Source organism: Cyprinodon variegatus, unplaced genomic scaffold (genome assembly GCF_000732505.1).
Source record: "Cyprinodon variegatus isolate N-32 unplaced genomic scaffold, C_variegatus-1.0 Scaffold352, whole genome shotgun sequence".
Classification (NCBI taxonomy): domain Eukaryota; kingdom Metazoa; phylum Chordata; class Actinopteri; order Cyprinodontiformes; family Cyprinodontidae; genus Cyprinodon; species Cyprinodon variegatus.
In genome coordinates this window covers 602,692-609,704 of record NW_015150805.1, presented here as the reverse complement: position 1 = coordinate 609,704, position 7,013 = coordinate 602,692, and the positions used below count along the sequence as shown (strand labels likewise).

General features: G+C 37.1%; 1 protein-coding gene across 1 annotated transcript in view; it reads right to left on the bottom strand.

Annotated features, from left to right (window-relative positions):
* Positions 1-1,806, bottom strand: part of ezh1 (enhancer of zeste 1 polycomb repressive complex 2 subunit) — a 17,936-nt gene extending 16,130 nt beyond the window's left edge. Inside the window, exons 1-2 of the mRNA XM_015385930.1 lie at positions 1,646-1,806; positions 1,233-1,295 (exon numbers count right to left, since the gene is read on the bottom strand). The gene's annotated coding sequence lies outside the window, so the exon portion shown is untranslated. The remainder of the gene's footprint in view (positions 1-1,232; positions 1,296-1,645) is intronic.
* Between the last annotated feature and the right edge of the window lie 5,207 nt (positions 1,807-7,013).

Here is a 7,013-nt window from a genome sequence, read left to right as displayed (position 1 = left end):
AAAGGTTAAGATGTGGAAACTGAATTTTCCACCAGCACAATGATCAAAGACACAGAAAAAACTATGCTTGAATATATTTAGCTATACTGTGATGGACTGGTGACCTGTCCAGGGTGTACCCTGCCTCTCGCCCATTGACAGCTGGAGATAGGCTCCGGCAGCCCTCGCGACCCCGATTGGGACAAGAGTTTCAGATAATGGATGGATGGATATTTAGCTATAAAGTTAAAATTAAAAAGTAGAATTTTCACCGATATTTTCCTGATATTAGTGGGGATTTACAAATATGCTTGATTCTTAATGATAAACATCATAGATAACTCACAATAAAGCCAAACTTGGATTAATATTTTTTTTCCTATTACATATTTAATTAATTTGATGCTTTTCATACCACCTTATTTGTAATTATCAAATAAAGATCCAAATGCAGCTATGAAATTTATGGGCTGAGGTCATAGGCACTTCAACTGAAATGTATTCCAATCTATCCTAGTTATTTTTAGTTTTTTACAACATAAAAATAAAGCAAGTTGATCATAAAATACAACTTGGTGAAAAAAAGGGGGGCCTAATAGATCTTCAACAAGCTGTTCGATGAAGTAACACATTTTTCTGAAAAATAAATAAATAAACAAATAACTTCCCCATTTAACCTGAATATAACCCTCTTTGAAACAGTGCCCCCTTCTGTTGGCAAAACAAAATTGACATCTTCTGAGGAAAACAAGCCCTACCGTGCGGGGGATTTAAACTGCACCCTGATTTCCAGCTAATTTCTAAGGGTCTTTATTAAAAATGCAGAGGCTAATTATAGTGGGTCTAATTCAGGTCTATGAATTGAACAACATGAAGCATCCACATTGCTTCAAAGTGGGCGTGCCTCAGCAGAGCAGAAAAGTGCGTAGTACAGTTTTCCTGTGCTTCATGATGGCCTGAGTGAACATCAACATCACATTCTGCTATTTAACAACATGGAAAAAATGAGCCCAGAGGCAAAACTTGGCGTCGAAAATTGCAAAAGGTTTTTTTTTTTTTTTGGATCAAGGAAAAAGACGCCTGCAAACGTGTGATCCAACACGGATGAAGCGCGCTGCGTCCTCAGGGTGCAGCCACGGCAGCTACGCGGTGTCCATTTAAATGGACCCTAGCTTCACAATGACGGCGCGACATTCTGGTACACGAGTGGGCGCGTTTACATCCACGCATTAACTGTCGCGGTTATTAAATACCTTCAAATCCTCGCGTCCTTTCTGTTGCGACTTGCAGCCCCGCAATGCGATCAAGTCCCCTCTCTGCGTGCGTAAGAGAGAGAGAGAGAGGGGGGAGAGAGGGAGAGAGAGAGGGGATGTAGGAGAAATCAGAGAAATCCCAACGTTGTCCTTCTGCAGTAGGGTTGTTGTTGATTACAAATAGCTCAACCCGAGCAGGATAGTGACGTCTTTACTATGATAAAGCCTTTCCGTAAAGCCTTCATCTGTTCTGCGTAATGGGAATAAAACGCAGCTTGCAGCAGCAATGGCTTAAGCATTACTCACACATACAGGAACCAATTAGGCCTATGTCTTCAGAGCTTTATACTCCTAATAATGCACAGGCATCGCAATATTTGCGTCTGAATAGATATAAATCGTTTAGAACATACCTTTTGTAGGTGCAAAAATATATCAATACTCTTTGACAAAAAAATAAATGGAATAGCTTAAAATAATAAAAACAATCTAGCTTTATCTTTGAACAAAAACCGTTCCTGCATGCATACTAGCAATTTACAAAAAAAATAGAATAAATGATAAAGCCAGCTTCCAGTTTCCTAAAATTCCAACGGACTAGAAAACGGCTAGGAAATCAGTCTAGCTGCTGTTCATCTTTTCTTCCTGTAGAGGGCGCCCAACACATTTTCTCTTGTGTTTTGGAGGACGGCTGAGACAAGAAAAGCTCTGGTGTCAGAAAGGGACACAGAATATGACTAAACTAACAATTTAAGTGAATATCAATTGTTTTGAGAGTATTTTTTTACCCTTTTATTTTTGTATATTATATTGGTTATATTATAATCCAATTGAATCATTTTTGGGTCTAGTCCCTACTGACACCCTATAAAGACTGCCTCTCCATTGCATCATTGACAACTACAGTATTGGCTAAGTACTTATGCCATGTGGACAAGCATGGACAGGAATGCTCTTGCACTGTTAGAGCAAAACAATATGAAAGAACCTATGCATGAGCACAGGGTGTATGTACACTCAAATCTGCAAGGTCACTATTCAACTTAGCTATTTCTTGCAGAGAGGCTTCAGTACTAACAACTGTGCCATTTTGTAACCCTGAAATTAAAATTTCAGCCATAGATTTAATAATAGAAAGTCAACAGCCAAGCATATATCCTAAAGAGGATGAGAAAGATTTGAATAAGTAAAATAAAATAATATTGATTTTGGGGCTGCATAAGGCATTCATGGCCAACCTCCATATAAATCCTTAAATGGTCAAACTCCATGTTCCTTATGTTCCTAACAGATCACTTCGCTCTCAATCTGCAGGTTTAATAGTGGTTCCTAACATTTCTAAAAGTAGAATGGGAGGCAGATCTTTTAGTTATCAGGCTCCTCTAATGTAGAACCAACTATCAGTTTTAGTCTGTGAGGCAGACACCCTGTCTACTCTGAAAACGTTCCTTTTTGATAAAGCTTATAGTTAGAGTGGCTCAGGTTATCCTGAGCTATCTCTATAGTTATGCTGCTATAGGTTTAGACTGCTGGAGGACACAGGGACCCCTTTTTCATCATTATGCTCCATTCTATCTCTGTTTTCCCACTCTGCAGAATCTATTAGCGTAATCTCTAACGTTATGCTCTCTCTGCTTTTTCTCATAGTAGCTTCATCTGGTCTGTTCCTGTTTTGCTGTGACTCCACCCTAGAGAGAAATATCAGCTGTGCTGCTGCCATCAACACTTTTGTTTATAGATGTTGGAGATCGGCCTGCTTTCCAGTTTTTTAGATAGAAAACTTTGAATCCATTTTACTGTATGATCTGGTGAACTCTAAAGTGCCTGGAGATGACGTGTTGTGACATGGTGCTATATAAATAATAAACTGAATTGAATTGAACAAGCGAGCTGCATTAGGTTCAAAACCCAAATGCTCCTTTGATTACTAGAACACACATTTGATGTTAACTCTGACAGGTCTGCAAGTTTTGATTGATTGGTCCTCAGAACTATAATGGACTTGTGTTGAACAATGCTTATAGCAAAATTAAAATAACTGGAAATGCATATTTTTCAGAAATATAATATGTTTTTTGAAACGGTTACTTTTTTTTCAATCCCAAATTTTTTAAAGGAATAAATTAATTAAAATACAATAATCATTAAATCTTCCTATGAAGCAGTTTATTAACATACAATGTTTTCTCTTGTTGAGGAATTTAATAATTAGCTATTTTGTTGTTATATAAGTAGTATAACATGCGTCCGTTCTTTTGGATGAAATCGTGATGAAATGGTTAACTCTAATAAAGCTTAAATAAAGACTTTGGACACAAAAAATAGTAATGTTTTGAATATCCTAGTTTGGTCTCCTGCATGGACCAACAGAGTGCACATATTTCCCTTAGAGTTGAGGAGAAGATTCAAATGTTAGTCTGTTACTTTGCAAAACTAATTTTGAAGTATTTGGGATTTCTGTCCTCTAGAAAGACTCTAATTATGCCCATGTTCCAAACATCTACCTAAAACTCTCAATCTACAACCTAAGGTAGAGATTTTTCTTAAAAATGTTCAGCAACAGTTAAGGAACCATCAAGGCTCATGCCTGCCATTAACTAGAGATTGCAGAAACACCATATACATTACTACAGTTCCTAGTCACTGAGCAGCAGACCACCAAAAAAAAATAGCCATTCTGCCAATGATGAAGTCTGTAAACTTGATTAAATTTACAGCTGTCTTTAGGAGACATTTTTTATGATAAAATAAGACAATAATTAAGCTGCTAGTTCTCAATGGCAACAAGAAGTGGGTATTTAGGGAGCTCAAGGTGATGCTGCTTTTTAAACCCTCAGCTAGTCTTTATTACATGGACATATTAAATGTTCCAACAGCAGTTGATCACAAACATACATCAAGATCTATTTTAAAATCAGGGAAGCGGGTCAGCATTTCTCTTCTGGAAAAACTTTCCCTCACCCCTATAGAAAATTCGGGACTATGCTGAAAATGATATGTCTGTACCATGGAAAAAATAATAACTTAATAAAATTAAGAACATCAGAAACTAAAACATCTAAAGAATTTGTTTCATACTACATTGCTGAATGTTTGCTTGGGACAGGGTATTCGTTCTTTGCACATTTACCGGTAGTTTAAGTAAAATGTAAAAAAAAAAAAAAAAAAAAAAAAAAAAGCTAAATCCCTTCATTGTCCCACAATGGGGAAATTTGTTCTCTACATTTTGACCGATCCCCCTGGGGAGCAGTGGGCTGACATTGTGTTGTGCCTGGGGAGCAATCAGGGGTTAAGGGCTCTGCTCAGGAACCCAGAGTGGAGACTATGGGGATAAAATTCGGGTACTACCAACCTTCTCAGAGCACAAGCGCACTGCTCTATCCCACTAGGCCAACACTCCCCTCCAACTCCCCAAGTTAGGGGTCAAATGTAGAAATACTGTAGAAAGGGAAAATAGCAGTAGATTAAAAATAATGCAGTAGAATAACATATAATAAACAGAATGATGAAAATCAGTCCTCATGTCCTCCAGCAGCCTAATCCCATAGCAGCATAACTATTAATTTAATAATGATAACTAATATCGTTAATGAAAAGTGTTGATGGTAGCAACCCAGCTGAGGTTTTGACCCATGTATGATCTCACAGCCCAACACAAGCAAGCCAGATAAAAATGAAAGTGAGAAAAGAAGTGAGAATAGAGAATGAAGTAGAATGATTAAAAAAATGGTCCCTACGTCCTCCAGCAGTCTAACCCTATAGCAGCATAACTATATAGCTTAGGATAACCTGGGCCACTCTAACCAGAAGGATTGCATTCGAGTCAATGCATTCGATTCCATGAGTCCATTCCTTAGATAGAAAACTTTGAATCAATTTGACTGTATGATCTGGTTGAACTGTAAAAGTGCCTTAAGATGACATGTGTTGTGAAGTGGTGCTATATAAATAAACTAAATTGAATTGAATTAACCATAAACTTTATCAAAAAGGAAAGTTTTAAGCCTAGCCTCAAAATTAGACAGGGTGTCTGCCTCAAAGACTAAAACTGGTAGTTGGTTCCACAGGAGAGGAGCTAGAAGAACCTCCTTCCTTCATACTTTAAACATTTCTAGGAACCACCAGTAAACTTGCAGAGTAACAATGAAGAGTTATGTTAGAAACACACAGGGCAATCAGATCTGTGAAATAAGATGGAGATTGGTTATTTAGGGCTTTACATGTGAGAGAAGGGATTTTAAAATCTATTCTGGATTAAATAGGAAGCCAATCAAGAAGTATCTCTTTCAGGTCAATTTAATGACACCCAGATGAAGTGACTAATCAGCTTCTATTTCAAATACTTCTGCCGACTCTGAATTCTAAAGAAGAAAATTCAAAATTCTTTCAGTTTTAATATGTCCTCTAGGCATGCCTGTACAAGGCATAATGTAGGCCTACATTATTCTGAATTCACAAAAAAAAATCTAATTTAACACACAAGGGGGCACTATACCATTAATTCTTTCAGAATCACAGAAAAAAACTTACTTCATCAAGTTAAGAACAACTAAATCATTCCCCAAAACACACCTTGCCCCACCCATTGGACTTGTTGCTTCTCTTTGCCCTCTGTTTATGTTTGCCATCCTGAACATTTAATCATGCATGCTGAGAAAGATTTGGAGTAGAGAAAACTTTTCCAGAAATGCATGGGATGTTTGGTGGTGTTTGACGCAGACACTCCACGATTGATACTGAATTGTCAAACAAAAGCAAACACTCTCAGGAGTTTGGCAATAAAGACTGTAATAAGATAGATGTTTTCCTTTCTGTATCACGTAGACTCAGTATGTTGATGTTGGCACGAGCCTGACTTATATATTAAAGGTTAAATAGTCTGAGACAAAAGGTTAAAAAAATGAAAAGATAATTCTAAAAGCAAAAAAAAAATATCAAGTAACATTTCTTTGCATATTCCTAAAATCAATTTAATGTTATTTCATCTTACAAACTGATTATCTCAATGTATTACTTTAATGTAAAGATATTTACATGGTTGCCTTTAATACCACTTTTCTTTCTTAAATTTGAACTTTCTGCCTACATGAAACTGAGTTCTCAATGTTAAGTGAAATAAAATGTGGGAGCAATTTTGGCATGAGTTATATATGGCTTTATTCCAAGCCCAGCAGCTGAGAAAGAACACTTATCCCTCAATGATACAGAGACACTTCAGTTTCAGACTGAGTCTCCCCGCTACCTCTCCTCTACCACAGAAGTTTAATGTGACGTTAAAGATGATGGAAACAAGGAGGCTGTTTGTCATCGACATTGATGACACACCACAGCACAGTTGGAGAAAGCACATTCCTTACGCAAGTCATGTCCTACAAAACTACAGCAAAAAAAAAAAAAAAAAACGAAATGTAATCAAATGCGCTGCCAAATGAGAGATTGAGGGGATCTCCACTTTTCTGAATTTATAAATTCTGCTTTCAGTCCGGAGCAAAGCATGAAATTTGGACGGTATGTGTAAACCATAAGGTTGGCCCCATGCTCACTTATCAATATGTCTCATGTACATTTTTCCCACGCTAAAAGACAAATATGATAAAAATCATCTTAACTTATGTTTTGAAAGCACATATTGTTCCAAACTTTATTACTGAACAGTCTGAAGGGATAGTTTTAGATTACATGACCAAGAATAAATGACTTCCATCCATTTTCTGAGGGGTGCTGGTGCCTATATCCAGCTGTCTTTGGGTACACCCTGGATAGATTGCATTTCAACCATTC